The sequence below is a fragment of the Papio anubis genome, chromosome 2 (genome assembly GCF_008728515.1).
Source record: "Papio anubis isolate 15944 chromosome 2, Panubis1.0, whole genome shotgun sequence".
In the NCBI taxonomy this organism is placed as follows: Eukaryota; Metazoa; Chordata; class Mammalia; order Primates; family Cercopithecidae; genus Papio; species Papio anubis.
In genome coordinates this window covers 60,945,631-60,965,324 of record NC_044977.1, presented here as the reverse complement: position 1 = coordinate 60,965,324, position 19,694 = coordinate 60,945,631, and the positions used below count along the sequence as shown (strand labels likewise).

The following is a 19,694-nucleotide window of genomic DNA, read 5'->3' as shown; positions in this document are numbered from 1 at the left end:
GATCCTGTAGGTGTGCTTCATTGTTTTCTATTCTTTTTTCTTTTGTCTCTTCTGACTGTGTATTTCAATTAGGCTGTCTTCAAGCTCACTAATTTTCTTCTGCTTGATTAACTCCACTATTAAAGGACTCTGATGCATTCTTCAGTATGCCAATAGCATTTTTCAACTCCAGAATTTCTGCTTGATTCTTTTAAATTATTTCAATATCTTTGTTAAATTTATCTGATATAATTCTGAATTCATTCTCTGTGTTATCTCGAATTTCTCTGAGTTTCTTTAACATGGGTATTTTGAATTCTTTACCTGAAAGGTCACATATCTCTGTTTCTCCAGGATTGGTCCCTGGTGCCTTATTGAGTTCATTTGGTGTGGTCAAATTTTCCTAGATGGTGTTGATGCTAGTAGATGTTCTTCATTGTCTGGGCATTGAAGAGCTCAGTATTTATCGTAGTATGCACTATCTGGGCTTATTTGTAGCTGTCCTTTCCAGATATTTGAAAGAACGTGGATGTTGTGATCTAAGTTGTTTCTGCTTTCAAGGGCACCCTAAGTCTAGTAACACTGTGGTTCTTAAAAGATGTCTTAAAACTTAATAAGAAAACATACACACAAAAACCCTACCTTAAAATGTGCAAAAGAGCTGAACAGAGACCTCACAAGAGAAGATATACGATGGCAAATAAGCATATGAGAGGATGCTCAACATCATACATTATTAGGTTATTGCAAATTAAAATGACAATGAGATACTACCACATATCTAATAGAATGGCCAAAATCCAAAACACTGACATTGCTAAATACTCATGAGCATGTGGAACAACAAGAACTCTCATTCATTGCTTGTAGGAATACAAAATGGTACACCCACTTTGGAATACAATCTGTCAGTGTCTTTCAAAACTAAACACACTCTCAAATGTAACAACATGGATGAACCTGAAGGACATTTTGCTAAGTGAAATAAACTGTGTACAGGAAGACAAATACTGCATTAACTCACTTACATTTGAAATATAAAAAGGTTGAACTCATAGAAGTAGAAAGTCAAATGATGATTACCTGAGGCTAGGAGGCTGAGGAGGGAGGAAATGGGAGATGGTGATCAAAGAGTACAAAGTTTCAGACAGACAGGAGCAATAGGTTTTGAGATTTATTGCATGGCAGGGTGACTATAATCAATAATAATGTACTATATATTTCTAAATAACTAAAAGTAAATTTCAAGTGTTTCAACATAAAAAATGGTAGGTAAGTGACATGACTGCTATGCTGATTAGTTTGACATAATCTTTTTACACTGTATAAATCTATCAAAAAATCACATTGGAATCCACAAATGTATATAATTACAATTTGTCAATTAAAAGTAATATTATTAAAATGTTTAAAAACTAAATACACTTTTATGATACAATCCAGCAATCATGATCCTTAGTATTTATCCAAATAAGTTGAAAACTTATGTGCACACAAAAATCTGAACATGGCTATTTACAGCAGCTTTATTCATAATCGCCAGCAACCAAAATGTCCTTCAATGGGTAAATGCATAAATTGTAGCAGATACAGACAATGAGATGTTACTCAGTAATAAAAAACAATAAGCTATCAGGCTAATGAAAAGATATTGAGGAAATTTAAATGCATATTACTAAGTGAAAGATGCCAGTCTGAAAGGGATACATACTGTATGATTCCAACTATATGACATTCTGGAAAAAGCAAAACTATGGAGACAGTAAAAAGATCACTGGTTGCCAGGATTTAGGAGGGAGGGAGGAATGAATAGGTGATAGATGGAGCATGGAAAACTTTTTTTTCTTTTTTTTTCTCTTTTTTTTTTTTTTTTTTTTTGGAGACAGGGTCTTGCTCTGTCACCCACGCTGGAGTGCAGTGGTGCAATCTGGGCTCACTGCAACCTCCATCTTTCAAGTTCAAGAGATTCTCCTGGCTCAGCCTCCTGAATAGCTGAGAATACAGGTGTCTGCCACCACACCCAGCTACTTTTTGTATTTTTATAGTACAGATGGGATTTCACCATGTTGGCCAGGCTGGTCTCAAACTCCTGACCTCAAGTGATCCACCAGCCTTTGCCTCCCAAAGTGCTGGGATTATAGGTATGAGACACCATGCCCACTTGAGCACAGATAATTTATAGGGCACTGAAAATACTCTGTATGATAGAATAATGGTGGATACATGTCATCAGATATTTATGCAAAATGATAGAATGTACAACACTAAAAGTGAACCCTAATGTATACTATAAACTTTGGGTGATAATATGTCAATGTAGGTTCATCAATTGCAACAAACGTACCACTCTGGTACAGGATATTGATAATGGGGAAGGCTATGTATGTGGGAGTAGTAGAAAAGTAGATGGAAAATCTATAACCTTCCTCTCAATTTGGTGGTGAAACTAGAATTGAGCTAAAAACTAAAGCTTATTGTAAAAAAATAATTGAGACATATTAAAGAAAAAGTAATTAAGTAGAAGGCTATACAATGTTTGTGAACTATTAATAGAAAACTCAATATTGTAAAAATGATAATTATCCCTATTGCATCAGCATCATGCAATATGCTGATTGCAATGATGATCAGCATCATCACAATCAAATTTCTAGCTAGCATTTTAAAAATATAAATTGATAGGCTATTTGCAAAATGTATATACAAATGCAAAAGGCCATGAATATCTAGGAATAACCTGAAAAAGAACAAAGCTAAAGGACTTATGCTACCAGATAAGAAGACCTATTCAAAACTATAATTAAGATAGAATGTTTTGCCTAAGGATAGACAAATATATAAATGGAATAAAATCAAAACCGTCTTACACACATATGACCACTTAATTTAACTGTAATCTAAATATTAAAGTAATACCACAAATTTCTAGGAGATATCCTAGGAAAATATTTTTATGACTTGAGTAGACAAAGATTTTTTAAGCAGAACAGTAGACACTAACCATAATGAGAAGGATTGATGAACTTGACTACAGTTGACCTTTGACTAACAAGGGTTCGAACTGTGCAGGCACATTTATATGCAGAGTTTTTCAATAAATGTATTGGAAAATTTTTTGGAGATTTGCCACAATTTGAAAAAACTCACAGAGGAACCACGTAGCATAGCCCAAAAATATCAAAAGAAACAAAGAAACAGTTATGTATGTCATGAATGCACAAAATATATGTAGATTCTAATCTGTTTTATAATTTAATACCATAAAATATATGCAAATCTATTACGAAAAGTTAAAATTATCAAAACTTAGGCATACAAACACAAGACCTTACATGGCAATATTCACAGCTGAGAGAAATGTAAACAAACATAAAGATACAGTATTAAATCATAAATGCATAAAATTAACTGTAGTACATATTGTACTTCTGTAATAATTTTGTAGCTACCTCCTGTTGCTGTTCTGCTGAGCTCAAGTGTTGCACGTATCTACTTAAAACACAATGTGATGCTAATCATCTCTGCTTGAGCAGCTCCTCTCTCCAGTAAATTGTTTATTGCAATAAAAAGTTCTTAGGGATTTTTCACTGTGTTTAGCGCCATACCATAAACCTAGAATAACACCAAAAGGACCCATATGAAATGACACTAGTGATGCTGGAAGTGCTCCCAAAAAGCAGAGAAAAAGTCATGACATTCCAATAAAATGTTGAATTGTTTGATATGTACCACAGAATGAAGTCTGCAGCTGTAGTTGCCCACCATGTTAGATAAACAATTCATCTTGTAAACAGACAATGTAAACTGATGATATTGAGCAATATTATACAATACTAAAAATGCATTCTCTCTTCCTCATGAGTTTTTAAATAACATTTTTCTCTAGCTTACTTTATCATAAGAATACATTATGTAATATACATAACATAAAAAATGTGTGTTAATCGACTGTTTATCAGTAAGGTTTCTAGTCAACAGTCAGCTATTCATAGTTAAGTTTTTGGGTCGTCAAAAGTTAAACACTATTTTATTTTTTATTTTTTTGAGATGGAGTTTCACTCTCGTTGCCCAGGCTGGAGTGCAATGGCACAATCTCGGCTCACCGCAACCTCTGCCTCCTGGGTGTAAGTGATTCTCCTGCCTCAGCCTCTCAAGTAGCTGGGATTACAGGTGCGTGCCACCATGCCTGGTTAATTGTTTGTATTTTTAGTAGAAACGGGGTTTCACCATCTTAGCCAGTCTGGTCTTGAACTCCTGACCTCAGGTGATCCACCCACCTCAGCCTCCCAAAGTGTTGGGATTACAGGCGTGAGCCACCGCGCTGGGCCAAACATGTATTTTTCACCTCATGGAGGTAAAAACCCCCCTGTTGTTCAAGGGTCAATTGTACATTAAAATTAAGCACTTCTGTTCACCAAAAGAGATATTTAAAAGGCAAGCCACAGAGTAGAAAATGTTATTTGCAGTATATGTATACTTTGTATAGATATATTTTAAAATCCTACAAAATAATAATAATAAGAAGGTAACTCAATAGAAAAAAATATGGGTACAAAGCTTGAACAAGCACTTTCCGAAAGAGGATATTCTGAATGGTTGATAAATGTTTGAAAAGGTGCTCAACTTTATTAATTTTCAAGGAAATGCAAATTAATACCACCATAAAACACTGCTGTGTAACTACCAGAATGGCAATATTTATAAAATAAATACTATTGTATATATTTAAGGTACTTAACATGATGCTATAAGATATATAGTAAAATGGTTTCTATAGTGGAACAAATTAACATATCCATCATCGGCTAGGTACGGTGGCTCATGCCTGTAATCCCAGCACTCTGGGAGGCTGAGCTGGGTGGATCACCTGAGGTCAGGAGTTCAAGACCAGCCTGATCAACATGGTAAAACCCCGTCTCTACTAAAAATATAAAAAATTAGCCAAGTGTAGTGGCAGGCGCCTGTAGTCTCAGCTACTTGGGAGGCTGAGGCAGGAGAATCACTTGAACCCAGGAGGCGAAGGTTGCAGTGAGTCAAGATTGCACCATTACATTCCTGCCTAGGCGACAGAGGGAGATTCTGTCTTAAAAATAACAATAATAACAATAATTCGCTGGGTGTGGTGTCAGGTGTTTGTAGTCCCAGCTACTTGGGAGGCTGAGCTGAGGCAGGAGAATTACTTTAACCCGGGAAGCAGAGGTTGCAGTGAGCTGAGACTGCACCACACACTCCAGCCTGGGTGACAAGAGCAAAACTACGAAAAAAAAAAAAATCCATCATCTCACATAGTTACTCTGCTATAATCTCATTTAGCAAAAGTCTTGAATATAATATACTATCATCAGCCATATTCCTCATGTTTTACATTGGATCTTTTGACTTGTTAATCCATCATATTTATTATTTTGCATCCTTCGACCTACATCTCCCCATTTCTCCTCCCAACCCCAACCCTTGTAACTACTGTTTTATTTTCTATCTCTATATGTTTGACCTTCCTCTGCTGCCCAACCCATCCAGCAGATTCCACATATAAGTGAGAGTATGACATATTTTTCTTTCCATGTCTGGCTTATTTCACTTAGCATAACATCCTCTAGGTCTGTCCATGTTGTGGGAAATAGCAGAATCTTATCCTCTTTTAAAACTGAATTCTTTATCCATTCATCTATTGATGGATACTTAGGTTGCTTCTATATCTTGGCTATTGTGAATAGTGCTACAGTGAACTTGGGAGTGCACATATCTTTACAAGATGGTGATTTCATTTCCTTTGGGCAAATACCTGGAAGAGGATTGCTGGATCATAAGGTAGTTCTGTTATTAATTCCTTTAGGAACCTCCATACTGTTTCCCCAATGGCTGTACCCATCTACATTCCCACCAACAGTATGCAAGGGTTCCCTTTTCTCCAGACCTTCAGAATGGCAAGATTTAAAGGATTAACAATTCAAAATGTTGATGAAATTGGGGAAAAACTATAATTTTCATATTGCTGCTAGGAATAAAAATGTGGAAAATTGTTCAGCAGTATTTACAAGCACCGGACATATATACTTTATGACCCAATAATTTTACTTCTAGGTATTTATCAAACAGAAATATATATATTTGTGCAGGATGCATGTACAGGATGTTCAGAGTAGCACTATCTATATAGCCAAATGACATAATGCCCATCAATAATAGAATAAATTATGATGTGTTCATACCATGGAATACCACACAGCAATGAGAATGAACAAGCTACAGTCACTTGCAACAGTATGGATAGATCTCACAAATACAACATTAAATGAAGAAAATCATTCATAAAAGCGTACCTAATATATGGTTCCATTAATGTATTGGTCAAAATCAGGAAAAACTAATTAGTGATTATAGAAGTCAGGAGAACAGCTGATTCTGGGCATGGTAAGTGAGAGGCATGGCTGAAGACTGGTAGGGCACATTAGGAGGTTGTCAAGAGTTGATACCGTTTTATTCTGATCTGCGTAGTGCTGAAATAGGCATGCTCACTTTGTGAAAATTCACTGGCTATATGCTTGCGCTTTTTAAAATACGTACATTACTTTTGTGCGTATGTTACCTGTGATTACCACAAATAAAGATTCTACACAAATACATATCTGCACAAATATTTGCATAAAGACAGAAAATAATTCTAAACACTATACTGAATCCACAGCTAAAATTAAAAAAAAAACAACTTGTTAAATTAGCCATATCCACAATATAAATAAGTGAACAACACTATAAAAGATGCCTTTAGAAGATTCCTTTTATGTCTGTGTATTATAAACTGTCCATTTTAGGATTCATCCCTGGTTTCTTGAATAAAATCGTTACAATAGTTGTCAGCTCTTATAGACCTGAAGAAATGTGACCAACTTTCTGAAGGCATAGGAAAGAGAAATGAAAAGAGCCAAAGGCTCTTTACATTTTGAAAACATAGGCTTTGGGTATAAAAAACAAAAATAATACTTGGCTTAGATTGGTATCTATGTTAACTTAATTACAAACTGATCTTTTGTTGTTTTTAATTAAATGCTATTGTTTTCAATTTTTTACTAAAACATGTATTATTAAATAAGGGAGACCCCCAAAGATACCTACTCTAAAATGCTCCAAGAATGAAAATAATTTGTCTTTATTTATAAAACAATCTTTTAAAATAAAAAAATAAGTGACTATTAGATCTGTGATCTTTCTCATCTCTATCACTATATACATTTATAGATGATGAAACTGATGAAAAAAGGTAAATGATGCACTTTAGGCAAATCATTTACCTTTTTTTGGTCAGTTTCATCATCTATAAAATGTAAGAGTTGGATAAGTTCCCATTCGGCCTTAGCATTCTATGTATAAAGCAAACATAGATGAAGCTAAACTTTCTAAGATAGTAGATTATCCTAACTAATATTAACTCTTGCATAAAATATACAGAAGTGTTCTGTTCGTTAATTGTCCTTAAATAGCTATCATTCATAACCTTGAAGTCATTATAATCACTACTTTACGATGCCAATTTACTGATATAAATTTTGAAAGTATCTCTTTTTTATTTTAATAATTAAGATAATTAACATTAAAATTAACAAGTGGTTGTTTTATAGCTAGAATATATAATTGTTCTACAATTTTAGTATTCCAACTCTGTCTGAAAGATTGTATGAAGTTATAGAGTCTCTATGTCCATTGCATTTTTGGAAAGACACAACATAAATAATATTCCCAGAGGAATACTGCGTTTCTCATATCTCTGATAAGATTGATAAGAAATCTGGTAGTACACTTGGTAAGAAACAGAATTGTAGAAGGAAAAAAATCAATGATGCGTCCAGAAGACAGTACTTTTCTAGGAAATGCTGTGTTATTTTCAAACATGTCACCAAATCTGTACAAGTTATTGTCAGAAACCGTCTATCTTTATAACAAGTGGCAACATAAAAGGAACCTGTTAGTGTTCTAGTTTGAAGATCACCAAGGTGAGAGAATTCAAGGTGGAGGTTACATGAAGGACAACCTGTATCAAAAATAAACAAAATGTCTCAGAAGGATGCTCTGACTCACAGTAATCTTTCTTGATAAGCATATAGAATAATGGATTCATCACTCAGTTTTCTCTCTAGTTAGAATATTTATGTTAATGTAGTGTGCTGTGCTCCCCCAAGGATACAGAGAACAACATTAGATAATTAAGCAAGAAAGAAATGCTAAAGAAACTGAAATAATATGACTACCCACTTTTCAGCTCAAATATCAAATAATATGACTACACTTTTCAGCTCAAAATATTTCTGGTGTTAAGATTAGAATGACCTACAAAAGATTCCCATAGAATAAAAAATTTATAACTTAAAATATCTGTGGCAAATATCCAGATAAGGAAAGTGCCTTGCTCAAGGTCAAGGCTACTTAGTAACAGGAATAGAACCTGTTACTAATAACAGGCACTGCTTAGTAGTTTTGACCTCCAAGTAGTCAGTGGGCATAGACAAATAGACAAAAGAGATATATCTAGTTTTCAGGTACTCAAGAGACTTTCTTCATATTATTATATATGGGTTAGCAAGGTCACATCACAACCCTTCATAATAAACAAGAGATTGACATATATAAATGTGTGTGTGTATATTTGTGTATATACATATGTTAACAAATATATATATGTTAATAAATATATATATATACACACGCGCACACACAGTAACATGTTTCCCAATTCACTCCCAGTTTGTGCTCTTCCTCCAACTATAACCTTAGCAAACCACAATCCATAAAAAGCTGAGTAGGGGCCATTATCAAGAGACACAAAAGAGATGAGATTTGATATCTCTTTTCAAGATCTAAGCATCTTGACTTATAGAGGATTGACTTTGTTTGCTATAGCACACTATCCAGTTAGGACTGAAAAATATTCCCAGAAGAATCCTAGGTAATTCTAACTTCTCTAGGTCAGATTTATCACTGAGACTCATTACACGGTTTTCACAATGCCCAAATACATCATTACAGATAACCTCCAAATTATATAAATCCTACATAGCAAAGAGAGGGGAGATGAAGAATCCCAGCTGTAACTGAATTATTAAATCCTAATCACAAAAGGAGACTATAAAGACTGTTTCATAACAGAAAGGTCTGTAGGAAACTATGCTACTGATTTAAAAAATATTAAGATGTCACCAAGATACAAGAGCATACTGAGGGGAACGAAGAGGAAACAGAAGCCTACCAAAGCAGGCTTGGAATGTCTGCCCAGCCAGACCACTGAATCTTAAGCTAGTTGCCCAGTAGAGCTCAACTCCATGCTTTTTGAGTATTCCCTTTTACATCCACCCAGCAGAATTCATTTTCTCACTCTTAATCTAGTGCTCCTGACATTTTACTTTTGCTCCTTTCCTTTCATCCTTTCAAGATTAATATTAGTCAAAGTTATACTATTCTACTAAAAATTTTTAAAATGCAAATAATTAGGTGGAAAATATGTAATTAAGAATACTTTTCCTTGAATTTTCCTGATAATTGCTTCAATAATTTCCTTCACAAAAAACATGGGCTTCATCTTAGTAAAACTATATCTTGTTATTAAATCACATATTGTAACCCAGAGTACAGTGGACTATCTAAAATTCAATCTGAATTTTCCAACCTTTTTGGCAAATGATATCATCACAATTCAAACTAGTGTAAGCAAAATAAGGTAAAATAATACCTCAAAATGAGGTAAAATAGTGGTGCAAGTAGCTAGAACATCCTTGGGTATGTCTGGTTATAGGCACAGACATTCTCCCAGCTTACCAACCCTAACGAAGAGAAAGAACCTCTTTCCGAAGCTCCAGCAAAATATGGCAGGACTTATGCTCACTGACCATAACATGGTTTGGGTCATACACCCATCCCTGACAAAGCATGTGAGTACTCTCTTTGGGCAAGCCTGGGTTTCAGACCCTGTGATTAGAAGGTGGACTCAAGGCCATCCGAATTATATATACTAATTGGAAGGGAGGAATAGTTTCCTCTTGCACAAAAACCTGGTTCTCTTACCAGAAAAAGAGAGAATAGATTCTGGTCACAAAGACAAGAAACAGAAGGTTCACTACCAGAACACATACTCTAGAAAATACGAAAGTACCTCATGAAAGCATATGTTGCCATGGAATATTCCCAAAGGTAGTATTTTACAACGATGTCAACATATGGATGATCATTATGGATGAACCATATAATATAACTCTTGGTGCTTTACAAAGACATCTTCTGAAAGAGTATGAACTTTATATGCCAACTTGAAAATTATAAAATGTTATTGCCTTTATAATGGTAGGCCAAGAAACTAGGCAATCAGAAAAAATTCAAATGTTACTTCATAATTATAAAATTTTTAATTTAAAAAATCCTTCAAAATTAATATAATCGTTTATATATTTGGCAATTCTTTTAAAAAAATGAACAGGCTTATATGGTTTCAGTGCTCCATTTAAATGACATCTATAGTTATTTTTAATTGCTATTTACCAGAATCTTGATCTCCTTGTAAAATCTGTTACTATAGTAATCTCAGCAAATAATTAGCTCCTCAGGGAAAATCCAACTCTTCATAACTTCTAGTTGAAACAAAAAATAGCCTTTAGTTCTTCTTCCTAAATAATGATACATTTATTACTTATACATTGCTGCCCACTACATTTGTAAAATAAAACTAAAATTTTTTCTTAGAAATACTTTCAGACATTGTATCCACCTCTTCAAGATAAAGATTAAAAAAATTATTTTAACTGTTAACAGGTTTAGAAAAATTAATATACCATGGAGTCTATAGCCTTGTAAATTATTTTAAAGTGATTATTTTCTGTTCCTTGTTTTCTGTTCTTTTTTCTCCCATTTCACAAACCCCTGTGGCTAGAAACAGACAACAGATTAAGTACAATGAGCATTCTTTCTGCTTACTAGGGACAAGTGATTATTTTTTTATTTTATTTTATTTTTTTTGAGATGGAGTCTCGTTCTATCACCCTGGCTGGAGTGCAGTGGCATAACCTTGGCTCACTGCAACCTCCACCTCCTGGGTTCAAGCGATTCTCCTGCCTCAGCCTCCCTAGTAGCTGAGATTACAGGCATGCACCATCACGCTAATTTTTGTATTTTTAGTAGAGACGGAATTTCACCATGTTGGCCAAGCAGAGGCTGGTCTCGAACTCCTGACCTCAAGTGATCCAACCACCTCAGCCTCCCTAAGTGCTGGGATTACAGGTGTGAGCCACTGTGCCCAGCCTAAGAAGTGACTATTTTCAAGCTAAGTAAATTAAATATATCTCTAAATAGCTCATAAATAATAATGTTAAGTGTAAATACTTAACTCTAATGTATATATATTTTATTGTTTATATATATATATAGAGAGAGAGTATTTAATTCTAAAAGGAATTTAAAGCAATTTCAAAGATGTCAAAGTAAAATAAACAAGATGAAGCAAAAGGCAAATAGAGTATAAAAGCAAGCTAAAACCAAGAATGAAGTTTGTACTCAATATGCATTCCATGAAGTCCACTTGCTAATAGTGGATGTTAACCTAGGTACTTCAGTTTCAAAGTCCCCAAAGTGAACAATATAGGTTATTCCAATACAAAATAAAATACTGAATAGCAAAAGAGAATCCTACATTGTATCTGAAGTATGTCTGTAAACATTAGAACCTAGCAAGCCGAGCATAATATGTATACATATATGCAGATATGCATATACAGAGAGATGCAAAATTCCTAAAGCTTGCATTTGTCCTGAGTTTACTACTTTATTGATTCTGATATACTCAAGCCAGAATGATTTTATATTGTCCTAATACAGACTTATTTTCAATATGTGCTAATGCTATAGTTTGAGTAGGTTAAAATGATTTGTTCTAAATAGTCATTTTTACATGATAGGGTCAAGCAAAGTTAAAATTAGAGGTTGGATGCACCAGAAATAACAGAGAGGGAAGGCCAGGCTTGGATCCAAAGAAGCAGAGTCCTGGAAGCCCAAGGCTTATTGATTGATGGATGGAGAATACAAGGAAGCAATGGGTACAAAAAAAAATGGCAGTTGCATAATGTTACTGTTAAGAGAGAGAACAGAGAATCGGGAGCACAAGGTAAAGAACAAAGGAAATGTAAAGAAATAAAGATAAGAATAGAAAAATTTTAACATAGCATATGAGTGAACTACTTCTTAGAAGCTTAGTAGGACTTGCTCCAGTTTTTTTCTTGATAACCCACTGTTATCACTCACAGATTCAAAATTAATTCACTCGCTTTTCTGCAAATAGCCTAAAATGTATTCGTTATTTTTTTACAACAGAGTTATCATAATCAAAAACATCCAAAGGAACAAGACCTTAAAATCAGGCACAGGATATAATCCTGACTATCTGGTTTCAGCACAGCATGTAATGAGGTAGATTCCAAGCAGCAGGTGCTTGGGAAAGAGTCATTGGCGATTCTAAGTTAAGACCTTGGTAGGATTCTTGTGATCTTCCTCAATCCAAGTAGCTTCAAGTGCCCTCCCCTAAACCTCTTTTCTAATCAGATTGCCACACTTAACCTTTTCGTGGGGGCCATCACAGCTTGGTCAGATAGACTCGGGCTTGACTCCCCAATTCACCTATTGACAAAGAATATTTATTTAGTTTTTTCCAGTTCCAACACTCACTACTATTTGGGGGATTATACTATTTATCTCAACAAGCTGCTATGGAAGCCAAATGAGATACTGTTGCAAAGTACCTAGTTATATCCCTGACCATCATAAAATGGTGGATATTATAGGCATAGGAGAGAAGTTCAAAAGCATTGGTATTACAGAGGGGTATGGTCTTCCAGTGATTGGAAAATATTTTTTCTAGAGATGAAAGCCTGTTTCTAATCCAGTCAACCTCCTTTTCACTGTGGGAACCCAAACAATCAGCATCTCACCCTCACCATATGCACAATGAGGTTGGATTAGATGTGACAGATCATCTCTAAGGTATGCTTCCCCTCTATAAAATTCTGTGGCTGTACAAATATTGTAAATTAGAAATTTTCCAATTAATTTCCCTTGGGGCTTACTAGTCTTACACTGAACTCCCTTCCTGTGCCCTCTAATTTTCATCATTAATATTTCAAATGATCGTGAAGAACAGGTTAAGATGATACCAACCCTAAAAAATAGTATTTTGTATTGTGGATGACCAAAACCTTTTGAAACAAGGCAGACCTTACATTAAATCCTGACTCTGCCATATTGGTTATATGACCTTGAAAAAGTGTTTTCAGCTCCCTGAGCCTTTGTTTCTATTTTACAAAATGAGGCTAATGAGTAATACCTACCTTAAAGTATTAGTTTCTGAGAACTTGAATTCTCCTGGCTTCCAGTAGGCATTCAATTTATATTATTTTGTGCCCTGAAAGAATCATTAAAATTCAGCTTTAAATCCTTCTAGATATGCTTAACACATTTTTGATTGAAGAACATGGCAAGTATCTTAAAGAAACTTTACCCCAAAAATCTTGTCTAATTTAAAAAGCCAAAAATAAAATAACAACAAGTTATCAAAATGATGGTTCTAACTTTGCTTCAGGTTGAGCATCCTTAGTCTGAAAATCTAAAATCCAAATGCTGCAAGACCCAACACTTTTTGAGCCAACAATATGATGACACAAGTGGAAAATGCCACACCACACCTCATGTGACAGGTTGCAGTCAAAGTGCTGTCAAAACCTTTCCATGCACAAAACTATTTAAAATATTGTACAAAATTACCTTCAGGCTATGTGCATAAGATGTATATAAAACAAAAACGAATCTCGTGTTTAGACTTGGGTCCCTTCCCTGAGATATCTCATTATGTATATGCAAATATTCCAAATTCTGAATAAAATGAAATCCAAAACACTCTGGTCCCAAGCATTTAAGATAACAGATACTCAACCTGTACCAAACTGTGGCAAGATAAGACTATTAAACATCTGAAGTGTACCTCAGATTGAACTATCAAGAATTACAACCACATCGAGAAATGTGTTTTAAATTGTTGTAATGAGCACACGTTGGTGATGAGACAAAAATTGTTATTCACTTCTGAAAGACCCCCAAACTGAATATTTAAGTACTATTTCAAAACCTATTTTTATAAAAGTGCATCAAAATGTTCAGAAAGATTATTTGTGAATAATGAAACACCATTTCAAAGTCAGGAGGAAAACTAGATTGGCTCACTTTTCAGTTCTCGTATTATTAGTTCAATAGGTTTATTTTAAAATCTCTCTGATCTTTTACTCTGACTCACTGAAAGCAAATTTTGAAAAGTGAAAAACCTATAAGGCTTTTCATTTTCTACTAAGTATCTTCCACAAATCTAACATCAATAAAATATGACAGCCCTGGACCTGAATATGCCAGCCTTTATATTGTTCTGATGCATTGCCTACCCTATCCACAGAACAATCACTAAACTCAGCAGGAAAAAAGATCAATCAGTAAAAATAGGAATTTGAGTTTAATTCAAGTACCTGGGAATACCAAGATGCTTTCATATAATCTCAGTACTGATTACTTTTAAAAAGGCATAACACTTCATTTAAAATGAATATCTGACTGCAGTTGATTATTTCTGCCCTTTATAGATCTGTAACTATTCAACTAATAATAACAACAAAAACAATAATCATTAACAATTTCTTGAGTATATACAACAGAACTGAATCAGACTTAAATACTTTACATAGTGACCTCATTTAATCCTTAAAACAATTCTACTTACAGTTGAGAAAATTGAGTCTCAGCAAGTTTAAACACATTGATCAGACCACACTTTAAATAAATGATGGAGCTAGGATTGAATTCAGACATGTCCTATATCTTTCATTCATTCATGAGTATGTTAATTTATTCAACAAATATCTTTGTCCTAAAGAAATGCCACTGTAGCAGAAAGATGGCTGCAAATTCTTTGTCACTGTGCTCATTGAAAGGCAAAACCTATTGTTCTCTCCTTAAGTATAGACTTGCCCTGTGACTTGGTTTGACCAATGGAATGTGGTAGAAGTGACTAAGATACTTCCAAACTAGCACAAAGGAGATCTGCTGCTTTTGCTATCACCTTCTTGGAACATTCTGGGAACCATACCACTGTGGAGTGAGAAGCCCAAGCCATGCAGCAGGTCACAGGGAGCAGAACCAGGATGTGCCAGTCAGCAGCCTCAGTAACCAGCACCAAAGCTAGTCATGTGTGTAAGTAATCTTAGCATCTCAGGCCTGTTGAACACTGAGATCATTGCAGCCCCAACTAACACTACATGTAGTGGAAGAACCACCCAGCAGTATATAGTCAAGTCACAGAATAGCAAGAGATAATAAATGGTTGCTTTAAACAACTAAATTTTGGGGTGACTAGTTATGCAGCAATAGATAAAGAGCTGCAGTATTTTTCTTGAAATGAGAGCATTGGGTATAATATAGCAAAATACAACTCTAGAAATAAAATAAATAACTATAACAATATTTTTGGCATAATATAGAAAAATACAACTCTAAAAATAAGAAAAAGTGATGAAACAATTGCTTTTCTCTTGTGGCTGGGTATGATTTTTATACTGAAAGCCTGGTAAAGTAGGAAAATCAGAAGAGACTATGGCTCTTTTTCTTCACTTATTTATTCATGTACTCATTAATTTAAACTTATTCATTTATATATTCATTAAGCCCCTATTTCTTGTTACATGTGAGTGTCTTTGTTAATTACTGTGGGTCCTACTGTAAATCAAGATAAACCTACTGCCTTTAAGAACTTTTAGGTCTACATAAGGTAAATACTTTTTGGTTGATTGACTCTTAACGCATTCCCAAAAGAGTAAAGTGGAAGTTAGAAAAATTAAGGAAAGCAAGGAAGAAAATTGGAGAAGGCCAGTCTATATTTTAATTTTTGCCATTGATAATACACAAAGTAAATTATGAAATATGTACTGTACTTAGATTTTAATATTTCATTTCTACCCATAGAATGTTAAGCCCCCCAAAAATGAACATAAAAGAGAGTGTGTATTCAATTGCTTTTGCTCTTTTGCTTGGCTCTTCTTAAGGCTTCTGAGTTCCTAACCTGTCAGAGGATTAGTTTCTTTAAATGAAAAATTAAGATGATTCTACCCCTACCTGCCCCGAGGTTTATTATGCCATGCAAAAATGATAATTATGAGATACAACTATCAAATCTTGATATTGGGGTTAGAACTTACTTACATACTATCTTATTCAGACCACAGCAATGGAAAAGTGATCTTTTATGCACTTATAAGCAGCAGAAGAAAATAAAAATTAACTGTAAAATCTCTACCCAAACTTAATTAAACAATGTCTCCCCACATTCACAGGCAATTCTAATAGGGCTGAGGATCGTAATACTCTGTCCTCCTGTCCTCAGAGCCGGGTGTGGGATGCAACTGGTTCCATCATATTCCTCACCCAAGAATTGTGAGATTTGGAGCTAATGGAGGAAGGGCTTGAATTTTGAGTCACTGGTCAGAAGGATGTGAAACAAACACTATCCCATTATCTTCCCTGTTACACAGAGAAAGCCTATATTCTATAACAAAAATATGAGATCCATAGAGACAAACAGAGATGAGAGACAGACCAAGTCTTGATAACTTTGCGTGGTCCCCTGGATAGGCTGTGCCTAAAACTGTGATAAACCTTTACTTCAAAGTTGTGTGAACCAAAAATTCTCTTTTACCATTCAAGCTAACGTAAGTTGGATTTCTGTCCACTGGTTCCAAAAGAATCTTGACTGAAAATAAAATGAAAGCATCAGAGGTATATTGAAATCATCTGAGACCTTTCATAATTTGTTTGGGCAATTAATCTCTTATGAGGATAAAAGTATCTCTAATAGTAAACTAAGAAAGACTGTAGTAAAAAAGCAAGGGACACAATGTAACACTCTTATCCTAGCCACCAACCTGATTGCATTCTTTACTTTCTAGTCAAGCCCCTTCTTCCCTTGTCTAACTACATATCAACACAGATTTTTTCTCATCTTTTTTTTTTTTTTTTTTTTTGAGACAGAGTCTTGCTCTGTTGCCCAGGCTGGAGTGTAGTGTTGTGATCATGGCTCACTGCAAACTCCACCTCCCAGGTTCAAGCGATTCTCCTGCCTCAGCCTCTCAAGTAGTTGGGACTACTTGGACAGGTACACACCACCATACCCAGCTAATTTTTGTATTTTTAGTACAGACAGGTTGCCAGGCTGCTCTCAAACTCCTGACCTCAAGTGATCTGCCCTCCCGGGCCTCCCAAAGTGCTAGAATTACAAGCATGAGCCACCACACCCAGCTTAACCTGTCTTTTTAATTACCAATTCACAAAGTGCTATCCTCCAGGATGCCAGGAAATGAACTGGGGGACAGAAGAAAGAGTCAAGAAAAGAAGATAAAACTTAGTTTGTAGCCTAGTGGCACAATAGCTAACATGTCTAACCATCAGCAAATGCTCAAAAATCCTGAGCTCAGAAAAGCCTCATTCACTACTGTTACAGAAATAAATCTAGAAGGTTAGCTATGCTGAATATGTTAGGGAAATGGAGAAGCACTGCTATTTTGATTATCAATTCAAAAGAAAATTAAATTTACTAATGGAAACTACCACTATTCATTTCCTGGGCATATGTAAAGATAAAGCCAGCTTAAAACAACAAATAACCACCTAATCTTTTAACCTTCAAATATGGTGCAAAAGCATTACCTAAAAGGTACTTTTTCATTACTAGTGAAGCAGGCTTTAGTCTCAAACTTTACCTTAGACCATTCAACATCTGCCCATTTGTCTTGTACTGACTTTTCCTTTCAGTGCCCTGGATGTCAAGGGAACTTGGCTGCCAAAGACTGAGGCTGGAATCAAAGTGCTCTGGGCTTTCCCACCAGAACTCCATCCATGGGGCATAGAGGCAGACTTGGAAACAGACAAATGCTGTGTCTGCAAAATAAATTAATTAGTGTAGGGCAAAATGGGCTCTATGCTTTCCTCAACCTCAGCCCCAGGAAAAAGCAAGAGTCTTGTGGTCATTTTGCCTTTGCTTACATCCATTGCTGCCTGAAGCTAAAGAAAGGCTTCTTAGTAGACCATAGTAAGCGCCCTTTTATCCTCTTGCTGTCAGGGATGAAAGATTCCAAGTCTCAAGTGCAACACAGCTGCAGGCGCCGACTTTTCCAAAAGATAAAAATCAAAAAACCCAAAAAAGACCACAAGTTCACTTTGAAATTAAAAAAAAAAAAAAAAAAAGGCCTTCTCAGAGTGGCTACTTTCCAGACACCAGACACACAAATGCTTTAAAGACAAAAACAGGTTGTTACATTTGTCAGGGTGAATAAAAAGCCTAGAGCAGGACTGTCAAGTCTCTCTGTGCTAAGGAATGCCTTCCCAATTTTTTGCAGCCTTGAGAACTGGGAGATGACTGGGAAATTGCCGATGGGGCAGGGAAAGGGCTATACTCTATATGCTGGCATTCAGAGACAAACTCAGAGGGGCAGCAACAGCAAAGAGGAGTCTTGGTGCTCTTATTGGAGTTCCCAGGCTTTATTGACCATGGATACTATTATTCAATCAAATATTTATTGTGTGCCTACTACATATTGGCCACTATTCTAGGTCCTGTGGATATATTAGTGAACCAAGCAGGAAAAAAAAATTATCTACTCATGTGAAGGTTATGTTGCAATAGACTTTGGGGACAAAGACAGACAATAAATTAAACAAATAAGTAAAGTTTATAATACCTTAGAAAATAAAAAGCACTATAAATAAAATAAAGCCAGGAAGAGATACAGGAATTGCCAGAAGGGCAAATGGTAGCTTGCCATTTAAAATTGGTGTTCAGAGAAGATTACAGGCAAAGCCAAAGTTTGAAAGATTTGAAGGAGGGAAGGAAGTAAACCAGATATTTGGGAAGAAGAGTGGTAGTGGAAAAGGAGAGAGCAAGAGCAAAGACTGAGAGGAAGGACCTTGCCAGCCAGGTTCAAAGAACAGTAAGCAGGATTCATGTCTGCAGTAGAGACAGTGATAGGGGCAGAGGTTAGAGATGTGGTCAGAGAAGTAGTTTTGGACCAAATTATATATGGATTGATAAAACAACAGTTTTTGCTCTGATGTGGGCAGTCCTCAGAAAGTTTTGAGCAGAGGTATGATACAATATAACTTAGCTGCTGAATTGAGGACAGAAGCAAGGAGATTAGTTAGGAGATCATTACAATAATACAACTAGTACTCTGGCGATTTCAATAGGCATCTTAATTTTTTCACAGTCTACCTTCAAATAATACTATACTACTTCATACATAATGTAATAACCAAATCACTACAACAGAATACTTCCATTCCTCCCTCATTCCTTTGCGCTATTATCATATTTTACTCTTATGTTATACACCCCACAATGCATTATTATTTTTGCTAAAAATAAAATTAGTTTTTCAAAGAAACGTAAACATGAGGAAACAAAGTCTTTGCGTGTTTTCCTACATATTTACTATGTCTTGCACTCTTCATTCTTTTGTGGAGGTTCAAAGTTCCCTCTGGCATTTTCCTTCATCTTGAAATTTTCTTTATGATTTCTTCTAGTGCAGAAAGGCTGGGAATGAGTTATCTCAGCTTTTGTTTGTCTGAAAGCGTCATTTTACCTTCACTTTTGAAGGATATTT

General features: G+C 35.2%; 1 long non-coding RNA gene across 10 annotated transcripts in view; it reads right to left on the bottom strand.

Moving 5' to 3' along the window:
* LOC110742272 overlaps positions 1-19,694 on the bottom strand; it is a 478,176-nt gene that overhangs the window by 114,372 nt on the left and 344,110 nt on the right. For 7 of the 10 annotated variants that reach the window (XR_004181876.1, XR_004181888.1, XR_004181875.1 and 4 more), the window contains 3 exons: positions 13,335-13,408; positions 10,504-10,628; positions 7,940-8,008 (listed from right to left, as the gene is read on the bottom strand). This is a non-coding gene — a long non-coding RNA (uncharacterized LOC110742272). The remainder of the gene's footprint in view (positions 1-7,939; positions 8,009-10,503; positions 10,629-13,334; positions 13,409-19,694) is intronic. The other 3 variants (XR_004181883.1, XR_004181879.1, XR_004181892.1) reach the window with 3 other exon arrangements.